This window comes from Dermochelys coriacea, chromosome 1, assembly GCF_009764565.3.
Source record: "Dermochelys coriacea isolate rDerCor1 chromosome 1, rDerCor1.pri.v4, whole genome shotgun sequence".
NCBI lineage: Eukaryota > Metazoa > Chordata > Testudines > Dermochelyidae > Dermochelys > Dermochelys coriacea.
The window spans coordinates 336,299,960-336,322,171 of NC_050068.2; the positions used below are offsets into that span (position 1 = coordinate 336,299,960).

Sequence of the window (22,212 nt, forward strand, 5' to 3'; positions counted from 1 at the left end):
TGGGGTCACCCTGCAGTATAACAAAAGCTGGTGAGAGCCAGGGTGTAACCCAAGTGTGGCTGGCAGGCTGCAGTTACATACAGACACTCAGGGTGTGGCTTGCATGCTGGAAGACTGTTTGTGAGCAATCCAGGTGGGAGCTACTTCTGCAAGGCATTGTAAGGCACCCAAGGTGGCAGGACAGGGTGACACAGCCCCTCCATTGGTCTGGACTACATCTTGGTATGTCACACACACCACTTAAGCCTAAAAAAATGTTCTGGCTCTCTGCATAGGGCTGAGTTTCATCCTATATGTCTTCCTGTTGAATATCACCATGAACAAAACTTTGCAGGCCTTATGAACATGTGACTCATTCACCTCACAGGAAGCAGGCACCTAGCATGTATAAGAAGAGAGGTACTGTAATACAAATTTACAAATCAATGTCAGTTCCAGACACCAAACAAGTAACGATTCCTGCCAATGCAACAGTACATTCCAGCAATTAATAGCTGAGACACAAGTCTGACTGGGCTTGCCATGCCTTGTATGTGAACTCAAGTCATTGGTTTCTTTACTCATTACTGTCTTACCAGAAAACAACTGTTCTTGCCTTTTGATCAAAAGCAATACAATTAGAACAGTCATAAAGGCAGACCGAGAAATTCCAGTGGCTAAGTCAGCAATGGGGAGGGATGGGAGAGAATTAGAGTCTGAAGGGATAAACCAACAGTGAGCCCAGTTCAAGTCCTGAAGAGAATGGGAACATTTCTATTCTAACGGCATGTCAAAACTCTGGAGCAGACTCACAGCTGGTGAGAAGTCTCATAGCACCACTGATGTCAAGATAGCTATGTCTATTGACACAGCTGAGCACCAGACCCAGAATCCTTGTGTAAAATTGTGAAATAAATTGGGTTTATAGACACCCCCCCCCCATTCCCTTGGAAAACCTAGCTGTATGCTCTTGCAAATAGATCAGCCCTGTGGCCCGTGCCACCTGGCAAGATTGGTAGGGGAAAGGACTCATGAGGAAGTTAGTCCAGGGGGCAGATTTAGCAGTGGCATCAGCATATACAGAGTAGACTCTGTGCTGGCCCATCTGAAGCCTTTGCTCACCTTTAAGAGACTCAGTCTTATCTCTGCTTCTCTCTTCTTTTTCTAGAAGCAGCTGTCACTGTTGTCTCAGTCCTTACCTTCTGCAACTGTCTGAACTGACACCCTCTTCTCTAGCCACTCAGGCTGCTCCAGCTCTCCCTTACCCCATTCTGCCACTATGTCCATCTTTCCCTGCTACTGCTCCACATCCCTGCCCCTTTCATTCTGGCTGCTGCTCTAGCCCCCCTTCATCCTGAACCACATTGGCCCTTCCCATTAGGGGGACCCTAGCTTAGGGTGAACAGATAGCAAGTGTGAAAAAATTGGGATACTTTTCTTTGGGGGCGGAATTGAGGGGGAAATAGTGGCTTATATAAGACAAAATCCTTAATATCAGGATGATCCTGATAATATCGGGACATCTGGTCACCCTACCCCAGTTCATTTACCAGCTGAGCCTCTATCCTTAAGTGGGTCACAGTAGAATACTTTATCCGATGATCCTGCCACAGTATAAGCTAAGGGGTTTTTTGCTTATGGGGAGGAATACATGTTCTTTCTTGTTGTAACTCTGGGGCAAACAGATGGTATCTGGAGTAACCGGAGATTTAATAACTGATAAACTTTGGCAATAACATATTTACCCTGAGACATAGTTAAAAACACAATGTATTGGCTTTTTACTTTGCAATATTAAGAGTGCCCAGTTTTACTGGCAGTGACTAAGTTGTGGAATATTAAACTTGGAATGTGGAAACAAAAACATACAGGAGATAAACACTCATAGTCAAAAATCTCTGTATTTAGCTCTGTCACTCCGCAGAGAGAAATCTTAAAGGTGTCCCCAGGGATAGTTCAGTAAACATGGTTAATTAGGACTTTTTTGGAGCCAAGGATGACAACTATGCCAATTTGTAGTGATATTTATGATACCAGCTTCCCTTCAGGGATGTTAGCTGGTTTTGCTTTAGCAGAGTTGTTTGATTCACCTAGCCAAAATGTATGCTCCAAAAGGAGGGAGTTGAGTATATCCTGAGGGCTAAAAAGGAAAGAGAGAAAGAGCCCCTTTTAGGACCACAGCACCCTGGAAATAGACATGTAAAAAAGAACACTGGAGAAACAGATGAAGCAAGCATTATCAGAGAATAATTGGATTTGGCTTGTACTTCAGTACTTTCATTCAAACTACTCAGTATTTTATAAACAATCAACCTCACAGTGTACTATGATGTCCTGACTACATGTTCATGATCAGAGAATCAGAAATGTAGGTCTGGAAAGGACCTAAGGTCACCTAGTGCATCTCCTCATACTGAGGGAAGATTAAAAACACCTAGCCTAAACCATCTCCAACATGTGTTTGTCTACCCCGTTCTTAAACCCCCCCAAAGACAGGGATCATACAATCTCTCCAGGTCATAGGCAGTGAATTATATGGCTCGTGATGCCCATGCTCCACCAATATTAAGGAAGGTGGGCCTGGCTCCACCAATATTTGGGCTTAGATTTTCAGTGCATTCCTGTCTGTAGGACGGACCGGGACAACAGCTCCAGGCCCTGTGCTTTGGGAGGCCCTGCACTTCAGGGGGATGTGGGATCCAGGGTGGCCTGGTGCCGGCAGCAGCGAGCGACCCAGCCCCAGCCCACTCCTGCCCTGCCCTGCCCTCACTCCACCCCTTCCCCCGAGCACCCACGCTGCCCCACCTCTTCTCACCCCTGCTCTGCTCCCTCTCCACCCCCGTTCCACCCCTTCCCCCAAGTCCCAGCCCTGCCTCTTCCCAGCTTCTGCCTCCTCCCTCAAGACTGTGGGGCGGGGCAGGGCGGGCTGGGGCTGGGTCGCTTGCTGTGGCTGGCACCAGGACCCCCACTAACTCCTCAAGCCGCCCTGGACCCCATATCCCCCTGAAGCACAGGGCCCCACAAAGCACAGGGCCTTGGGTGGTTGCCCCAGTCTGTCCTATGGACAGCATGGCTCTGCTTGGACCTTTTCTCGGCTCCACCAAAAATTATACAAACCAGGCGCTCGTGCTCCAGGTAACCTGTTCCAGTGCTTACCTATCCTTAGTTAGCTACTGTCCTTAACATCAAAACTACGCCTCCCTTGCTAAAAAGTAAGAAGATTACTTCTTGTGCTATACTCAGTGGACATGGAGAACAGCTAGTCGTCATACTCTTTATAACAACCCGTTATATATTTGAAGATTGCAATTATGTCCCCTCTCAGTCTTCTCTGCTCTAGATGACACATGTCCAATTTTTTCAACCTTTCCTCATCTATTTTTGTTGCTCTCCTCTGGACTCTATCCGATTTGTCCACAGCTTCTTGGTGTGTGGTGCCCCAAACTGGACATGATACTCCAATTGAGAACTCACCAGTGCCAAGTGGAGTAGAACAGTTACCTCACAGTACTCTGCAGTTGGTGGACCACCGAAGATAACAGCCCTACTGCTAATGACTGTTAACAGAGATTTTCCCTTTGCTCAAGAGGTGGAGGCATGTGTTTTTCTAACCAGAAGTCCTGACTCTACTGAAATCAATGGCAAACTTCCATTTATTTGAATGGGGCCAGGGTTTCTTTCCCGGGTGCAGCAAGCCCTTCTTGTAGTCTGTATGAAACATGGGTTTCAGAGTAGCAGCCGTGTTAGTCTGTATTCACAAAAAGAAAAGGAGTACTTGTGGCACCTTAGAGACTAACAAATGTGTTTGAGCATCAGCTTTTGAAGTGAGCTGTAGCTCACGAAAGCTTATGCTCAAATAAATTTGTTAGTCTCTAAGGTGCCACAAGTACTCCTTTTCTTTTTGTATGAAACATGTCTATTACAGGAAAGCTCCTGGGAGGTAATGTGATATAGTTTATAGGGCATAGGGCCTACAGTTAGTAAGTGTGGGCTCTAATTTTTGTCTGATTTGGGGTATATCTACACAGCAATTAAACACCCAGGGCTGGCCCAAGTCAATTGACTTAGCTTTCATGACTCAGGCTGTGGAACTGTAAAATTGCTGTGTAGACATTCGGTCTTGGGCTGGAGGCCGAGCTCTGTGACCATCCCACCTTGCAGGGTCCTAGAGCTCGTGCTCCAGCCAGAGCCCGGAAGTCCCCACAGGAATGAAACAGGCCGGGAGCCCAAGCCCCGCAAACCCAAGCTGTCTGGCACAGGCCAGCCGTGGGTGTCTAGTTGCTATGTAGACAGACTCTTAGTGACCTGAAGCAGATCACTTCACCTCTCTGTGCTTATGTCTACACAGAAGATAGGAGGTGTCTTTCCCAGCTTGAGTAGGCATACATCCACTAGCTCTGCTCAAGGTAGGACCCTCTAAATAGCGGGATGGCCAAGGCAACCCAGGATAAGGTTTAGACTCACTTCCTGAGTAGCACCCAAAGGGTTGGGTGATCAATAATGGAAGCAAGTTGGGATTTTATTAAAGCAGAAGTCTGACCAGCTATGGATAACATTGGTAATGATTTTAGCTAAGGAAACAGCCATTTTATCTAGGCTTCCAACACAGCTATATCAAATATGTTTTTGCAAATGTATTTGGCCCTCTGGTCATCCTAAAAATACTCAGTAGATGAAATGAAGACCCAAGGCAAAGCATGAACTGAAGACAGGAATTCTTATTACACTGAGAAGTTCTGTAAGAGTTGCTTTATGTATCGGAATACTGTATATTTCCTCAGGCTCTGAGGGGAAAAAGAACCAAACAGCTTTGTTCTTTTCAGTTATTTTGAAACAAATATCATGCTCTGGCTAAACACATCAATTGCTGGTTTAGAAAGATTAGATAGGGTCTGGGCAGCAAGAAGAGGCAGGTTCAGATCCAGATTTTGGATCCTACTACCTGGAGTTCAGGGTGCATGGATTAGGGATTCTCACTGTGATAACGCTTTCACCCCTCAGTAGAATATTATCTTGCACTTATAACATACAGAACCTTTCACCCTAAACATTTTCATACAGGAATAATTTCCTGCACCACCAAAATGCAGCCATCTCTGCACAGCAATATCACACAGCAGTTTAGGATAGGAAGTGGCAATGTAAAGCATACTGGGGACATTAAGTAGACCTGAGGAATCCCGTCAAATTCCAATTCAGACAATTAGGTTGCCTTTTAGGTAGGCAGGAGGTAAAGTTTTGTTTGGAATTGGGGCACAAATCCCACTCTAGTGTGGTGTCTTTAATGATCTCTTGTAACCAGGCCTTGGTTATAAGGGAAAGAGAGCACCTCTGGAAGAACAATGGTCCTGAGTACCCTGCTGTGCTATATATGTGGCACTGATTCAGAGGGAAGAGTTGGGGTGTGGGCCTGTAAGCAAAGGAAAATGTTATATTGAGATAAGAGCTTCTCTGGACTCGGGGTGTGTTATGTGCCCAATCTGCATGTACTAGGGCAACAATTTCATGTTCTTAAAGTGTTGCACAGGCCTCAGCACATTGTCAGCTATCAGATAACCATGAGTAGAGCCAGAGGTTCCTAGACTGGCTGTTGTCCAGTTTCAGGACTGACATGACCAGTTAGCCAGTCTATGCTGCTGTAGTACTGGCTTCTCATGTAGCATGGAGCTAATGCTGGAGGGAGCTGCCAGGGGGCCAGAAAGCAGAAGGGGTGATTACAGATACCGGAGAAGAGGAAGCAAGCAGAAGTAAGTCACTGCGGGGTATGAAATGCAGAGACGATCTAAATAGATCTAAGGATCAGGGAACAGGACCATATTGGGGCTCCTACTTCTATTTTTTCCCAGAGCTTTGCAAAATCTTCTGCAACACTCAACAGCTAAATATTTCCTGAAGGAACTAGGTGTTGCTGGAGGTCTTCCAAGCTATGAGCCAAACCATCCCTGATTACCTTGTGAGATCTGAAAGGGTAACAGTTCAAAAAGGTATGAAATACTATTCCATGTCCATTCAAACACATACTTTCACTAATACAGAAGTTGCTGTAGAAGACTAGGCAGGAGATATGAGTGCCTTCTTGTTAGTCAGGCAATGGTACCTTGAAAATACATTTTACTGAGCTAGACCTATGTATCAGGAAGAGAGATCAGATGTTTGCTACAAAACAGCATCTTTGGCAAAAAGAAAGCATGAAATACATCTTTTATTTTATTTTATTTATTTAATATGCAATTGCTGCGAGATGAGTTAACAGGAAACAGAATAGAGCTAGAAAATGAGGAAACAGATTTTTAACCTCTGGCTATTGCTTCCAGAAGTTAACACTTTTTTTTAATTAAAAACTCTTTTTAATCTGTGGTTTGTCACTGAACCTGTTTTCTCCCCTCTACAACAGATCTTGGTTGCGGATGCGACAATCACTGTTCTGTGCTAACCATGCTAATGTTCTCTTAAATAGGGCTGGTTGGAAAACAACAATTCTGTTTTGCCAAAAAATTGGGCTTTCAAAGTTTGTTTTTGTCCTGGTGCAGAATGAATATAGATTTTTTAAAAATGTTTGTGAAAAAGGAAAATACTCTGGTGATGAGGGTATTCAACAGGGATGTAGGAGATGCTGGTTCAAGTCCCTGCTCTGATTCAGAGAGTCAATCTCAATTTCTCCTGTTGGGATTTTTCCATTTTTATAAATCATCATTGGCTAAAGACACAGAGACTGACTCGATAGCCCTGTGGTTAGGACATCTGCCTGATTTTCAGTCAGAACTTGAACCCAAGTCTCCTTCTGTGCTAATCTGGTTTTAATCTCTCTCTAAATTACGTCATGGACCCGAGAAACCTTCCTGAGGAAAGTTTAATCAAAAGAGATACATTTTTGCCAGTACTCAGAGTAGCAGCCGTGTTAGTCTGTATCTGCAAAAAGAAAAGGAGTACTTGTGGCACCTTAGAGACTAACAAATTTATTTGAGCATAAGTTTTCGTGAGCTACAGCTCACTTCATCAGATCATTTTTGCCAGTAGTTTGTTTCAACGTTTTCTGACAAAAAAAAGTCAAAAATTCCCCAACTAGCTTTACTCCTGGCAGACCAATGCTGTTCACTGATACAACTGCCACTTTTGCTCCAATCTCTGTTCCAGGCCTTGCTCAGATTCAAAATCCTAACCGTGTTCAGAGAAAGAGAATTCGGTAGCACATGCCTATTTACATTTAAAATCCTACACTCGAGTGAACTGATTAGATCAGTTACTAGAGAGTGACCCAAGCAACTATAACAACCTACCACCTTAACACCTAATTCCTTTAACTACGATGCAATTAGATTTGGGGTTCTGAAGCCATGAAGGTAAAATCCTGCCAACGTTGATGTCAGTGGTATTTTTGCCATTGACTTCAATGGGACCTGGATTTCACTCATGAGATTCAGTCTCTACCATGGTATCAGTGCATATACATCAATAATTCACTAAGCATATATCAGGTTACACTGGCTGCAGCAGACAATGCACGGCACCACCTGAAGTTAAAGTTGGACTAATGCCTATGGGATCCTTTTCAGTTGCTTGTAACTCTGTCTTACCTTTTCATCAGAAATTTAGCAGGTTTGTTCTCAAGCGAGATGATTTTTTCTAGAAAGCTTAAGCCTGACTTGATTCAGCATTTTTCAAGAACCAAAAGTGACCAAAAAATTACATTTTGCAGGTTGACTATGCAAAAGGGTATTGAGGATTAGTTCATTGTCTGAGACATGTTCTGATAGTACTAGCATGAGCAGCAGTGGGGGGAAAGATATAAAAAAGAAAAAGATTTCTTAGTGCCAAACTGGACTTGTGTGTAGTTAATAAGGTATAAGGTCACACTGGAGGATAACAATTGAAGGAAAGTTTACAGCAGCCTTACTCACTGTGCACTGATCATCTTGTGTATGGAAGGACCGAGGGGATCTGCAGAAAATGAGATCACTTAGTAAAATATTATCACACTGCATGTGCAAAAGGGGAATGTAATGGTAATGAGAGTGTTTTGTTTAAAGCAGATAGCCTGTTCATTTTATTTTCCCCTGATATTTGCTTGTGATGCCTTCTTTCTCCAAGCTACAAAAACATATTAAACTTGAGATGTAACACAAATGTTTATCCAGTGGGTGAGGTTTTAAAACTATATCAATATAGAAGTGATCCAAATTTCCCTTCCTAGTATGAAAGAACAAACAATAAAGTAATGAACATGGATCTCATTTCTACAAATACTAAACACATGGATAGGCACAAGAGATGGCATGGATTTGGAGGCAGCTTTTAACACACGTGTAGCATGTAGGTTGGTACATGCATGACACAGCCTGAGTAAACTTAAGAAGGATAGCTCTCAAGTCTGCACATTCCCTGACATTGGTTGTTCCAAATTCGTTATGGCCACTTTGCTCAAATACTTTGAAAAGCAAAGTTTAAATATCATCTTGCCCCTGTTACACACAATTAGGGCCATATGTTACTTCAGAGTGACATTGTATAGGCACTGATAGCCCTGATGGAAGCTTCCATATCAAATTTAGCCTCTGTGGTGCTCTATGGTATGCCCCACCCCTACCACAACAAGCAGGTCTCTATCTCTGCAAGTTGTGAGCAGGTGCCTTAGATGGTCTCTGAAAAAGGCCACGGAGTGTGATCGCTACCACAGAACAGTGTAAGATGCACTGGAACTGCAGACCTGAACCCTCAAAATGAGCACAAGTTAATGCTGGAATGATGACAAACCCTGTCCTCTTTGGCATCTGCACACAGTTCTTCAAGACTCTGGATACCATGGATCAAACTCACCGTTAGAAAATCCACTGAATGGTGCCCACTTCAGTCTGCAGTAAAATTGCCCCTCCCCATGGTCTAAGGTCACACTACACGCAGCCTGCCTCTCTTTTCCCCCTCTTCAGGACCTTAAGAACTCTTACTCCAAAGGTAATTAAATTACTCCCCTTTGGGGCCCCAATGTATTTAGTCCTCTGGGTACACTAGTCCTCCAGACCCCTACCCTCATTCACTGTCTCTCTCCCCTTAGGCAGAGAGTTCCCAGCCCTTCTTCCCAGAGCTAGGTCCTATTACAATCACTCCCAGAGTTGCCTGGCTGGAGTTCAGCCTCCTGGGTCTGACTACTCAACTCACCCAGTCTCAGGTCTTTCCTTCAGGAACCTCTCACTCCCTGCAGGTTCCTGAGCTTCCCCATTCCTGCTGCCCTTTATAAGGGAATCCTCTGTCCTCCATCAGGCCCCATCCAGGCTGTTAACAGGGCACAGGTAGGCTGGAGCAGTTCTTTCAGTAAGCAGGTTGGCTGGCCCCAGGCCTCCAACCCCTAAGGGGCAAACCACTGTGCTATAACTCTACTGTGTTACCAACACACAAATGTACTATGTGCAGGTTTAACTACAACAGAAACCAAGATATCTGCAGAAACACGGTTCTCTCAATATTGGGCTCATAGTTTAACTTGGGGGTTCCCTATGGGTGTGTCAAGACCACAGCTGGGAGGTGTAATATAGACATACATGTCACATGGACAGCAGCCTGGCTCAGCCACCCATGTACATATCTAGGATCAGATGGGATTATACTCAAGTGGCTAGCCTGACCCGCTACCACCACACTGCTATTTTACTTAGCGTGCTTGCTCAAGCAGAGCTACTATGTGTGCGTCTACCCGAACTGCAAATTACACCTCCCAGCTGCTGTATAGACATAACCTCCATTTATAGTAGGGGTGGGTATATCTTCCCATGCAGAATGAAGCATTACACACCTCTAACTTTATCACCAGGGCATCTAAGCACATGTCCATTATAGATGACTTAGATATGGGGCCATTCATTGTACCCAATCACTCATTTATTTCAATGGCAGTTTTAGGTGCTCAAGTAAACCAAGAGCCTGATCTTTTATTCCATATTGAATGAAATTGTCATATTGGTATGAGTATGACAGGCAAACAAGGCTGGTTTTGATGCAGCCTGGTATTTTGCTGACTGACTTTCTTTGAGTCAGTTGACAACATAGACAGAATGCTACACCTACTAGGAAAGATAAGTCAGATTTCCACCTCTTTGGAATATCAAGAGAACATTGCAAATTAGGGAAAGTTTTCTGAGAAAGAAATTCCTGGACTCAGTCAGCAGACTCTGCTAGTTTCCATGCATTCATCATATGTGCCTCAGTTTCCCCATCCGTAGTATGGGGAAAACAACAGTATCCACCTTTGTAAAGTGCTTCAAGATTTACTGATGAAGAGGGCTATATAAGAGATGGGTACAATTATTATTAGTCTACTTGTCAATATTAATTGTTTTATTTCACATGTCCATAAAAGGAACAATCACATTACTGGTTGGTTAAATTAATAGCTTGAGTAAGAATATAAATGTATGACCCCCCAGACTGATCAGAGCTGGGCTTAGTTTTCAGCTATAGTGTACTAAGATTATTTATTCAGGCACAATTTTACCAAAGATGACTTTTTTCTAAACAGTGGTTCATGGTAAGAATAATAGATCTAAAGCTATAAGACTATATGGCTCCATGCGTACTGGATAATTAGTCTCTTTCAGTCTGCATGTGTAACTCTCACCAATGATCAAATTTAAGATTTTTTTGAGAAAAACTAAAGACATTTGTTTTGTTCTCCCATCTCACCCACTCCATTTTAAAACTGGTAAGGTGCGGGAGGCAACAGGACACATAAGATGATTGCAAAGTGAGTATTTTAAAGGTGTGGGGGGTTAAGTTTGTGAAGATATTTTTCACATAATATTTTGGAAAAACATTTTCAAAATTTCAAACAGTCTAAAAAAAATGTCCATTAAAAACCAAAAACAAAAACTCACCACCATTTTCCAAGCAGCTCTATTTTCAGCACAATGGGAAAGGAGAGGCTGACAGCCAGGTTACATTCATATTTGAATTCAAGTCTAAATATTGTCCCAAAATCCAAAATAAATACAACTATTAATAGCTTCTGTTTAGTGGGGAGAGAAAAGCAATTTATATATTGATACCTCATTAAGTATGTGTATTTCTGTCATGCTACTTATCTCTGGTATGTCCAAAATACACCATGAGTGCTTTAAGACGTGACGTATGATGTGTATATTTTCCCTTCAAAGGGCATTAGTGAGAGTTACAGCACCGGTGGGGACATATGATCTTTATAGACTTTGATCTAGTTCAGTACAATCATTTTCTATAGCAAGAATACTTCACCTTTCAAAGGCAATCTGTACAAATGGAAAAGGCTAAAATTGCAAATCAGCTGTAAAAAAACAATAGCTTCAACACAGAAATAACCCTATTCCATAGCAATGTTTTAAACTGTTAATATGTTTATACTCAAATATGACACAGATTAATCGGTTCTCAAACTTCATTGCATTGTGATTCCTTTCTAACAACAAAAATTACTACATGACCCCAAGGCAAGGAACCGCTCGAGCCCAACCACCCAAGGTGGGGGGGCCAAAACAGAAGGCAAAGGAATTCAGCCCCGGGCAGGGTGCCTGTAACCTGAGCCCCACTGCCCAGGGCTGAAGCTCAAGCCCAAGCCCCACTGGCTGGGGCTGAAGCCGTTCGGCGGTGGAGCTCAGGCTTCAGCTGTGGGCCCCAGCAAGTCTAATGCCAGCCCTGCCGACCCCATTAAAATAGAGTCGCGACCCACTTCGGGGTCCCACCACACAGTTTAAGAATCGCTGGTCTACAATGACAGGTTTAAATATAGGTCGAACTCAAAGACCTTATATATATAAGGGCAGTCTGGAATAGAGGATAATATGAGGTAGGAGGTATGCAGTCATGTCCTGGGGATATCCCCTGCAGATTCCTGAGCAGTTTAGTTGGTGCTGTGAGAATATTCATGCAGTTCAATAAAGCCCACAGTTATGTACTTTGTAAGAGTATCTTGATTTAAGGAGCAGTCAGCAATTGGGGTTACAACATTCACCTGATATTTGCATTTAAGACAACCAATTAAAAATAATGAATGTATGCTAAAACCACAAAGGAAATCTGCAAGAGCAGTTCTATCTTCAATCAAATAAACATGAAAGCATTGAAAATTAATCTGCTATCATGAAAGATGAAATATGCTAGAAATCAGTTTGTGACTCTAAAAAGTTTTAAAACAGATCGCTGTAGCCAATGTCTGTACTATTTTTAGTGAACATAAAGAACATATTTTAAGAGAAAAGAAATTAGCAAATCTGGGGGATGAGATGGGTTTAGGGTATTAGTAATGGGATGTGTAGCCAGTCACTATTGGTCATTAGAACATAGGAATGGCCATATTGTGTTAGATCAATGGTCCATTTAGCCAGTATCCTGTTTTCCAACAGTGGCTGGGTCAATGCTTCAAAGGGACTGAATTGTTGAGTGATCCATCCCTGGTGATCCAATCACAGCTTCTGGTAGTCAGAGGTTTAGGGACACCCAGGGTTTGTGTCCCTGACCATTTTGGCTAATAGCCATTGATGGACCTATCCTCCATGAATTTATCTAATTCTTTTTTGAACCATTTATACTTTTGGCCTTCACGATATCCCCTGGCAACGAGTTCCACAGTCTGACAGTGTGCTGTGTGAAGAAGTACTTATGTTTGTTTTAAACTTGTTACCTATTAATTTTATTGGGTGACCCCTGGTTCTTGTGTTATGTGAAAGGAGGGGCATACACAATAGGGGCCAAGTAGGGACACGCCCCCACCCGCAGTAATCAGAGAATCACAGAAGATTAGGTTTGGAAGAGACCTCAGGAGGACATCTAGTCCAACCCCCTGCTCAAAGCAGGACCAACCCCAACTAAATCATCCCAGCCAGGGCTTTGTCAAGCTGGGTCTTAAAAACCTCTAAGGGTAGAGATTCCACTACCTCCCTAGGTAACCCATTCCAGTGCTTCACCCACCCTCCTAGTGAAATAGTTTTTCCTAATATGTAACCTAGACCTCCCACACTGCAACTTGAGACCGTTGCTTCTTGTTCTGTCATTTGCCACCACTGAGAACAGCCTAGCTCTAACCTCTTTGGAACCCCTCTTCAGGTAGTTGAAGGCTGCTATCAGCCCCCCTCATTCTTCTCTTCTGAAGACTAAATAAGCCCACCTCCCTCAGCCTCTCCTCGTAAGTCATAGAATCATAGAATATCAGGGTTGGAAGAGACCTCAGGAGGTCATCTAGTCCAACCCCCTGCTCAAAGCAGGATCAATCCCCAATTTTTGCTCCAGATCCCTAAATGGCCCCCTCAAGGATTGAACTCACAACCCTGGGTTTAGCAGGCCAATGCTCAAACCGTAAGTCATGTGCCCCAGCCCTCTAATAATTCCCGTTGCCCTCCTCTGGACTCTCTCCAATTTGCCCACATCCTTTCTGTAGTGGGGGTCCCAAAACTGGATGCAGTACTCCAAATGTGGCCTCACCAGTGCTGAATAGAGGGGAATAATCACTTCCCTCGATCTTCTGGCAATTTTCCTACTAATTCAGCCCAATATACTTTTAGCCTTCTTGGCAACAAAAGACACATTGTTGACTCATATCCACCTTGTCATCCACTGTAATCCCCAGGTCCTTTTCTTCAGAACTGCCGCTTAGCCAGTCAGTCCTCAGCCTGTAGCAGTACATGGGATTCTTCCATCCTAAGTTCAGGACTCTGCACTTGTCCTTGTTGAACATCATCAGATTTCTTTTGGCACAATCCTCCAATTAGTCTACGTCACTCTGGAGCTTATCCCTACCCTCCAGCCTATCTACCTCTCCCTGCAGCTTAGTATCATCCACGAACTTGCTGAGAGTGCAATCCATCCCATCATTCAGATCATTAATGAAGATGTTGAACAAAACCAGCCCCGGGACCGACCCCTGGGGCACCCCACTTGATACGGCTGCCAACTAGACATGGAGCCAATGATCACTACCCATTTAGCCAGACGATATAACCAGCTTTCTATCCACCTTATAGTCCATTCATGCAACCCATACTTCTTTAACTTGCCGGCAAGAATACTGTGGGAGACTGAATCAAAAGTTTTGCTAAAGTCAAGGTATATCATGACCACAGCTTTCCCTATATCCACAGAGCCAGTGATCTCATCATAAAAGGCAATCAGGTTGGTCAGGCATGACTTGCTCTTGGTGAATCCATGTTGACTGTTCCTGATCACCTTTCTCTCCTCCAAGTGCTTCAAAATGGATTTTTTGAGGACCTGCTCCATGATTTTTCCAGGGACTGAGGTGAGGCTGCCCGGTCTGTAGTTCCCTGGATTCATCTTCTTCCCTTTTTTAAAGATGGGCACTACATTTGCCTTTTTCCAGTCATCCGGGACCTCCCCCAATAGCCATGAGTTTTCAAAGATAATGGCCAATAGCTCTGCAATCACATCAGCCATCTCCCTCAGCACCCTCAGACGCATTGGATCCAGCCCTGTGGACTTGTGCATGTCCAGCTTTTCTAAATAGTCCTTAACCTGTTATTTCACCACTGAGAGCTGCTCACCTCCTCCCCATACTGTGCTGCCCAGTGCAGCAGTCTGGGAGCTGACCTTGTCTGAGAAGACTGAGGTAAAAAAAGCATTGAGTACTTCAACTTTTTCCACATCACCAGCAGGAGTGCAGAACTCCTCTGGCCCCAGCTTTGTTTTTGTGATCGGGGTACCAGAACTACATGCAGTATTCAAGGTGTGGGCATACCACAGGTCACCTGTTCAAATCCAGCCCTGGTCAACAATCACCAGAACTCATGATGAATGTGGTCAGTGCAAAAGGAGATGATGGATTTACCTCAGTTCCCAATGAGCAATTGCTGAACACAGACAATATATAAATGGGGATCTGCTTAAGGAAACAAGCCAGCACTACAGTTAGTTAGCACTTGCCCGTCTTAGTAGGAAGGCCATACTGAATAGACATAAAGATACCCTCTCTCACCTCATAGGTGGTCAATCTAGATTATAAAATGGAGGTTGTGTGAGAAAACTTACACTATTGCTGCTATGCTATATCTTGTCTGTGGAGAAATGAAGATTTCCATCTCCAGGCCCATCTTTGCACCCATTTCCAGGAGCACTGCATTCACTAGAAATAATTTTCAAATAATAGGTTTCAAAAACTGAGATCTATAAACATTTACGTCTAAGTCACAACCACAGAAAACCAAATAAATAAACACAAGAAACCACTATGCTGGCTGGCAGAGCCTGAGATGGCCATAATGTGGAATTAAAAGTGTTCAGCACAGCAACTAGGGTTTTGCAATAGGAAATGGTGATGCAAAAGAGTTATAATGAGCAATGAAAAAATCCAAGGCTTTGTCACGCCCTACAAGCTTTCATCATTTTATTCCACTTAGAGGTGGGGAGGGAGACGCAGCACTCAGGACCCGCAGAACTCCTGAGGTCCATGTAGACCAAGAGGACAAAAAGTGCTTGGCTTGTGCACCCGCACTAACCACCCTGCCCCCCAACAGTGCTGTTGCTACAGGAGCCAATCTGTCATTAACTCTCCTGCTGCCCTTCAAACCTTTATGAGGCGGAATTTCCACAGTGCAAAGAGAGACAGCAGATAAATGAATGCTGACCCTCAAAAGGCTACTCTGTTTCACACCACCAGGGCTCTTCATGATGGCCTTTATGTCTGGACCAGTATTGGTGCAGAACTGGAAATCTGACCCTGCAATCAGATCTGCACAGGGAGATCTCTACTGAATTCAATAGGACTCTGCAGGCAAGAAGGTTTGCAGCTGCATGAATTAGATTGAAGGATCGGGGTCTTTAACAATATAGGAGGAGTGATGCACAATGATTTCCATGGAATTATAAGTGCTTATTATCATGCAAGTTTGCGTCTCTAAAAATTAAGTTCTAGAGAATATGTTAAGTTACTCAGGGACCACAGAAGAAAGCTTTGAATTTCAGGAATGTGGCCACAGAGCAGCTTGACCCTAGTTGAATAATTAAAAGAGAGAAGGCAGTTTTCAGTGTCTGCTATGAGACTGATGACTATCTGCACTTCCAGGCCTCATGTATTTAAAGATCATTATAGAGGAAAATGAGAAAAATATGATTTTTCATTGCCAAGCTGTTCACCACTCAAGATTCCTACCAATTAAACAGTAGCAACATCATGTGCTTGTGTACACAGTAACTGAAAGATTAAAGCTTCCATTACTAAAATGTAGTAGGGGTGGTTTTCTTGGGCAGACCCACTGTGCAGAGATATTATTATAGTGACCAACCAGACAACTGTAGGTATTGAGCAAATGGCAGCTGAATGCAATTTATGAAATCATGTGGATGGAAGAAGCTGGCTGTGCTTTTGAGCTCTCTTCAGTAGAGACATTATTAGAATTGTCCTAAAGCTTAAGGAAATGCAAGCCGTATTTGTAGGTAATAATGGCTGTGAATAAGTGGAAAGGCATCAGGGGAGAAAATGTTCTCATGGGGATTTTTATATAGCCAGATGGGGGCAAATCCATATGATATTTCACTTACTGTCAACCAAAAAAACACAGAAGCTGGTTTTAAAATTCCTAAATGTATTCAGATTAGAAAATACTTAACCGGTCTCTTATCTGCATCAGCAACTTTGTTCAACATAATGGCGCCTGTTATCATTCTTGTAAGCCTGTGTCTGGAAGCCTGTCCTTTATAAACCTGTTTTTCAGGTGTTTATAACCCTGCTGTTAAGAGTCTGTTGTGGGCTCAGATGTAGTTTAAGGCATTTTAGCTTAGGAAAGCATTAGAAAGAGTTATATGCTCCCAATGCTTTAATTTCATTATAGCGACATTAAATAGCACTGAATCCTACTGGTTTGGGAATCGTTTTCAGGCTATTAACTAAAAAATGAAGCAATTTTTAAAAGCAAAGATTCATAGGCTGTTAGAGCCTGGTGCAAAGAGGTACTAGCTCCTTCATAACCATTGACGTCAGCAGGAGGTAAGAAAGTTCAGCTGCCGCAGGGCAGATTTCCAGTGTACTGAGCTCTTTTGAAAATCTGGCCCTGATTGTAGGCATAGAACACTTGAAGATCTAGCTCTATTGGTGTTTCCAAAGCCAAGGCACAAGTGCCTGAAATTGACTGTCTTAACTTGGGTTTTGCTAATTACTTTTAAGGGATTAGTTAAGATCCCCCAACATTCAGTATCCTAAATATCTGGTGTACTAGTTCAGACATTCATGTCTAATGCACAGTGGGTGACAGATACCTCTCATAGACTCATAGACTTCAAGGTCAGAAGGGACCATTGTGATAATCTAGTCTGACCTCCTGCACATCACAGACCACAGAGCCTCACCCACGCACTCCTGTAATAGACCCCTAACCGCTTGCTGAGTTACTGAAGTCCTCAACTTCTGCATAAAGCCAGAGTGATCAGCCTTTGTGACCATCACTAAGCAAGGGTTCAAAAGGGATGCAAAGAAACTCCTCAACTTGCAGACTACAGACAGGGCTGCAGTGGATGCTTACCATAACTCCAGCTAGTAGGCTTGAATAGCGTCTCTGAATCTCATATGCAAATTATGAGGGACAATGGATTTTCAGTCTCCTATCCCCCATATCCTGGCCTTCCCCCAAACCTCCCTCACAGCCTGGCTGGCTTGAGGCAAGCACAGAGCTCCTTGTGTAACTCTCTTTCATAGCTAGTTCCCTTGAATTGCCCTTCTCAAACAACTGATAACTGGATTAAGCAGTGCAAAAGGTCTTCTGGGAGCACTCCACATCTGGGTGAATTTCACCCATCATGACCCAAGAATCATCATGAGAGCAGGCTAACTAGAGTGGAAGTTACACAAGTTAGCTTCCTACAGGAGTAGGTAAACAGAACGGATCCCATTCTCTTGTTGGTATAAGCCGCCACAAGCTTCACCCAGTGCATAGCCAATAGGGAGCTGTAAATTTTATTTTTCAGCTAAATCAGAGATTAAAATAAAGAACCCGGTGCCAAGGGGCACCACAAGGATTTGTGACACTGTTGAAGATACTGGAGTCATAAACCTCCTTTGTCTTCTAACTTCAGCTCCTTATGTCTAATGTGTCATCTTCTCCCAATATCTGCTCTATTATCTATCCTGAACTCCTATGCTATGCCAGTTGATGGGATACAGGGAAGTTTCAATTGCATAGGTAGGTGCAGAAAAACTAGCTAACTGGTCTGGAACTGGTTCAGAGAGTAGCTAATTTCAGATACCAACTTTTAAACAAGGTTACCATCTGTAATGTGCGTACTTATGGTGTGTGGACATTTTATCCACCAAGGACCGGACGCAGACGAAAAATTTGCTGTACATAAAAATGCTATTCTAATCCACACAGAGCTGCAAACAAAAAGTCTTATGTTTCCACTAATCTATAGAGAGACTGAACATAGCTTTTGCCAGATATGTGTGCACATCTCCAGTATGATGATGCAAACAACCTGAAAATAGCCATTTTTATTTGTATGTTGGTTTAGAAAAGATTGATGGTATAAACAACTGCACATTTATTTTAAGAAGAAAGATTGGTTTACATTCCAGTTCTTAAGTCACAGACTATAAGAACTTCTCAGTAGTTATCAGTGGGGTTACTTCCTTCTCTGGCTGTTTAAATATATGCTGTGTGTGTAATGCTGGAGCAATCCATTTTTTATTTATTTATTTTTGACAAAAAACCGAAATTAGCCTTTAGAATTCAGGTCTTTAATTACAATGTTTTCTACTCAGACAGGGAGGAACCAATGACCAATGAAAAGGGGAGAAGCCTTTGAAAAAAAATTTCAATCAAAAGGAATGTTCCTGACTCACCTACATAAATGTATGATAATGGGCAGGGCATAGTTAATATATGCTAAAATCTTTTCCACCTGTGATGACAGAATTGTTCACCTTTTATGTGCACTGCAAATACACTTTCAATTCTGCATTTTACCTGATGGAAAGATAAAATTTCAGATTTTTAATACTATAGCCAAAGAATGCATAGGATGGAACTGGGAGGGGGAAATGTGTTTCTGCTTTGCATGCTTTGAGTTCTTCTATCTCCCACGGAAATTAGTCAGTCATTCCATTGACTTCAGTCTAATTTGGATCATATCTTTTAAAATAAAGTGACTGTGATAACTTTTTGTAAGGGAATTTTGGATTACCACTAGTGAATTAATCATGGAATAATACTTGATGTGACTGAAAGATAAAATCAGTGTTACACTATTTCACAGATGGCATGCAGTGCTATTGTTGATTGAAATATGATTCAAGAAGCTACAACATTTTGTCACTGTAATTAACTGAGTCATACCGAATCTAAAACTCACCTGTAATTTGTCAGTATCCAAAATATGCTGTTCAGGTAAGAGAAGACTATTACTCATCATCCATTTAACTGAAAAACAATCAATGAAAATTTGAGAACAGTTACTTTTAGCATTCAGCAGTTATTAAAGGCATATTTAAGGATACAATACTGAAAAAATTTGATTCTACATTCCATGTTCATGATGGCACAGCTATTGTAGACATTCCACTCAATATACTATCACAATACTAGGTTTCTATAATGAGAAGGAATGCACAATTGTCTAAACAAGGCACACAGTACTGATGAAATAATACTAAAGGATTGAAGACTGTTGACCAAATGGTGTGTTTTAGGAGGGAGTTTACATTTCCCCTTGATGTTTACTAATAGAATCATAGGATATCAGGGTTGGAAGGGACCTCAGGAGGTCATCTAGTCCAACCCCCTGCTTGAAGCAGGACCAATCCCAATTTTTGCCCCAGATCCCTAAATGGCCCCCTCAAGTATTGAACTCACAACCCTGGGTTTAGCAGGCCAATGCTCAAACCACTGAGCTATCCCTCCCCCGATATAATAATTCTATCCATTAGCACATCTCAAATAAACATTCTCTCAAGACTGTAGTTTTTAATAAAAATGTTAATACATGTTTGTTTGTAATTATTTCCAGTATTAGATTATTACATTTCATAATTTGATAAAATAAGAGAAATGATATGTGATCTGAAAATTTTAACACATGAAGAAAGGCAAATTAGAAAATGGTGGAAGCATATTAATATGTGATACCTAGACACGGTTAGCTGGTATAGTTCCATGAGACAGAGTCCAAGCTAACTTGATAGCTCTCCCCAGCTTTGGAGGAGGACTAAGCAACCTTAATTTTGTCTTCTTATGAGCTTGATCATTTGGTTTGAGTCAATTAGGCCTAAAATAGCCATAGATTCTGTATAGGAGGGATATAATTCTCCATTAAATTCCATAGGGTGATTAAAGAAAAGAGCTGTAAGAAAACTATTTTCTATTAAGTTCTACAGGATATATATGAGAACTAGATTCTCAAATGGGTGAATAAAGGAGGCAAAGTACAAGTACACCTCTGCCACAGCCCTTTAGCATCTGCTGCTGAGTGTGTAGCCAGAACCTAGGCCCTTACACTTTCTGAATACAGCCAGTGCACAGGCCAGCACTTTCCTTGGTGGGGAAAGGCAGGGGAAGGGAGGAAAGCACATAGCACCTCCAAAAAAGGATTATAGGAGCCCCTTCTCAGCATGCTTTCCCAATTCCCTTAGGTGCATTCTACCTGATACAGTTCCCTATGAGGACAGTGCCTCAGAAGACTGCAGTTACCACCCCTCTGCATATTCTGAATATAGCAATGGCTTTAAATGCCAGATCAAAGACCTGAATATGTATTGTCAGTCATCACAGAAATAAATAAACTGTAGGTTAATAATTAAATCATTAGAGGTCTCCTCTCCCTCCACAATTAAAATAGTCTCCCATTGTTCACCCATTGTTCTTTAGCATATCTGATGAAGGAAAGAATCAAGCAAAAGCCCAGAAGTTGGAATGTGTAAGCAATATTCCATTTCTGGTCATATGTCATAGGTAACTTGACAGACAGTAATGGATGTGATTGAGTTGGTCTCTAAATTACACTTCTACATTCCATAACCATTGGCTTGTGAGGAGCTGAAAGTTGAGAAAGTCCAGATCAGCTAATGACAATTTCCTGCTTTTGACACTATTTGACTCTGAGTCAACAAAGGTTTTCTTCTATATGGTGGAAGTCTACAATTAGCTTGACAATATTAATTGAACACTTCCCCCTCAGAAGCTGAACCTTTGACACAGAAAATGTAATTGTGCATTGGCTTCCAGTGAGCAAAGGTTAATTAGCATGCAACAGATCTGCATTAGCATCTAGTTACATATGGACAAGAGCTAAAACTCAACCTTTTTTCGAAATCCACTTTAACATTAATTTCAGAAAATAACAAGTTTCAGAGTAGCAGCCGTGTTAGTCTGTATTCGCAAAAAGAAAAGGAGTACTTGTGGCACCTTAGAGACTAACAAATTTATTAGAGCATAAGCTTTCGTGAGCTACAGCTCACTTCCCCTCTAAGGTGCCACGGGTACTCCTTTTCTTTTTTTAGAAAATAACAAGATGCCATGCATTAGACCAGGGTATCATTACCACTAAGGTCAGGTTTCTTTGCTAGGAGATCAAGCTTAAATCTTAGTTGTCTGGCTAGGCCAGTGTCTGCTGTGTTTATTAGTAAACTGTGCAAACAGCAAAGCAAGCAGACTCAGAGACACTGTGGCTAGACTGTTTCCACAGCACTGGCACAAAATAAGAAACCCATTCATAAAGCTGTATTTATGAAAGATAATAGCAAATGAAAAGGAGGATAATGAATTCAGGAAGAGGAGCAAGACAAATCAAGAAATGATGGTAAACTAACGGTACAGCCCAAACATTAAAGCGTTCTTTATCCTATACAACTGTGAATTACTTTAATACACATACAGATAACACTAGGAAGCATGCAGTCTTCCCTGCATGCACTTCAGCTCTGACCTGCTACACTCATTGTAGCCTTAGCTCCCTAACAGAGGACCATGCCGTGCCATGCCACATGGTGGTTTTGGGATGTGAACAAATGATTACTCTGAGGAGATCAACAGCTCATTTTGGTTTATGACCTAAAACTGGTTGAATGCTGCTCTCCAGAGATGAAAGGCTGATGTTCTAATCTCTGCACTATCAAGCGCCTTAAAGTCTCTTTTAATGAAAAGCCATGTAACGGAATTTAGCGGAAAATATTTGCTCATCAAGCTTGAAGGTAGAATTGAAAGGATAGCTCTTTCTCCCCCCCCCCCAACACACTTGTCACAATTAATACTTTATAAATGAAGGTTTAATTAAAGCAGAACTCCT

The 22,212-nt window shown here is 42.4% G+C and overlaps 1 long non-coding RNA gene across 1 annotated transcript in view; it reads right to left on the reverse strand.

The window, feature by feature from the left end:
- The window catches only part of LOC122456796, a 28,193-nt gene extending 8,836 nt beyond the window's left edge, over positions 1-19,357 (reverse strand). The window contains exons 1-2 of the long non-coding RNA XR_006275868.1: positions 19,285-19,357; positions 14,974-15,058 (exon numbers count right to left, since the gene is read on the reverse strand). This is a non-coding gene — a long non-coding RNA (uncharacterized LOC122456796). The remainder of the gene's footprint in view (positions 1-14,973; positions 15,059-19,284) is intronic.
- Positions 19,358-22,212: the final 2,855 nt, after the last annotated feature.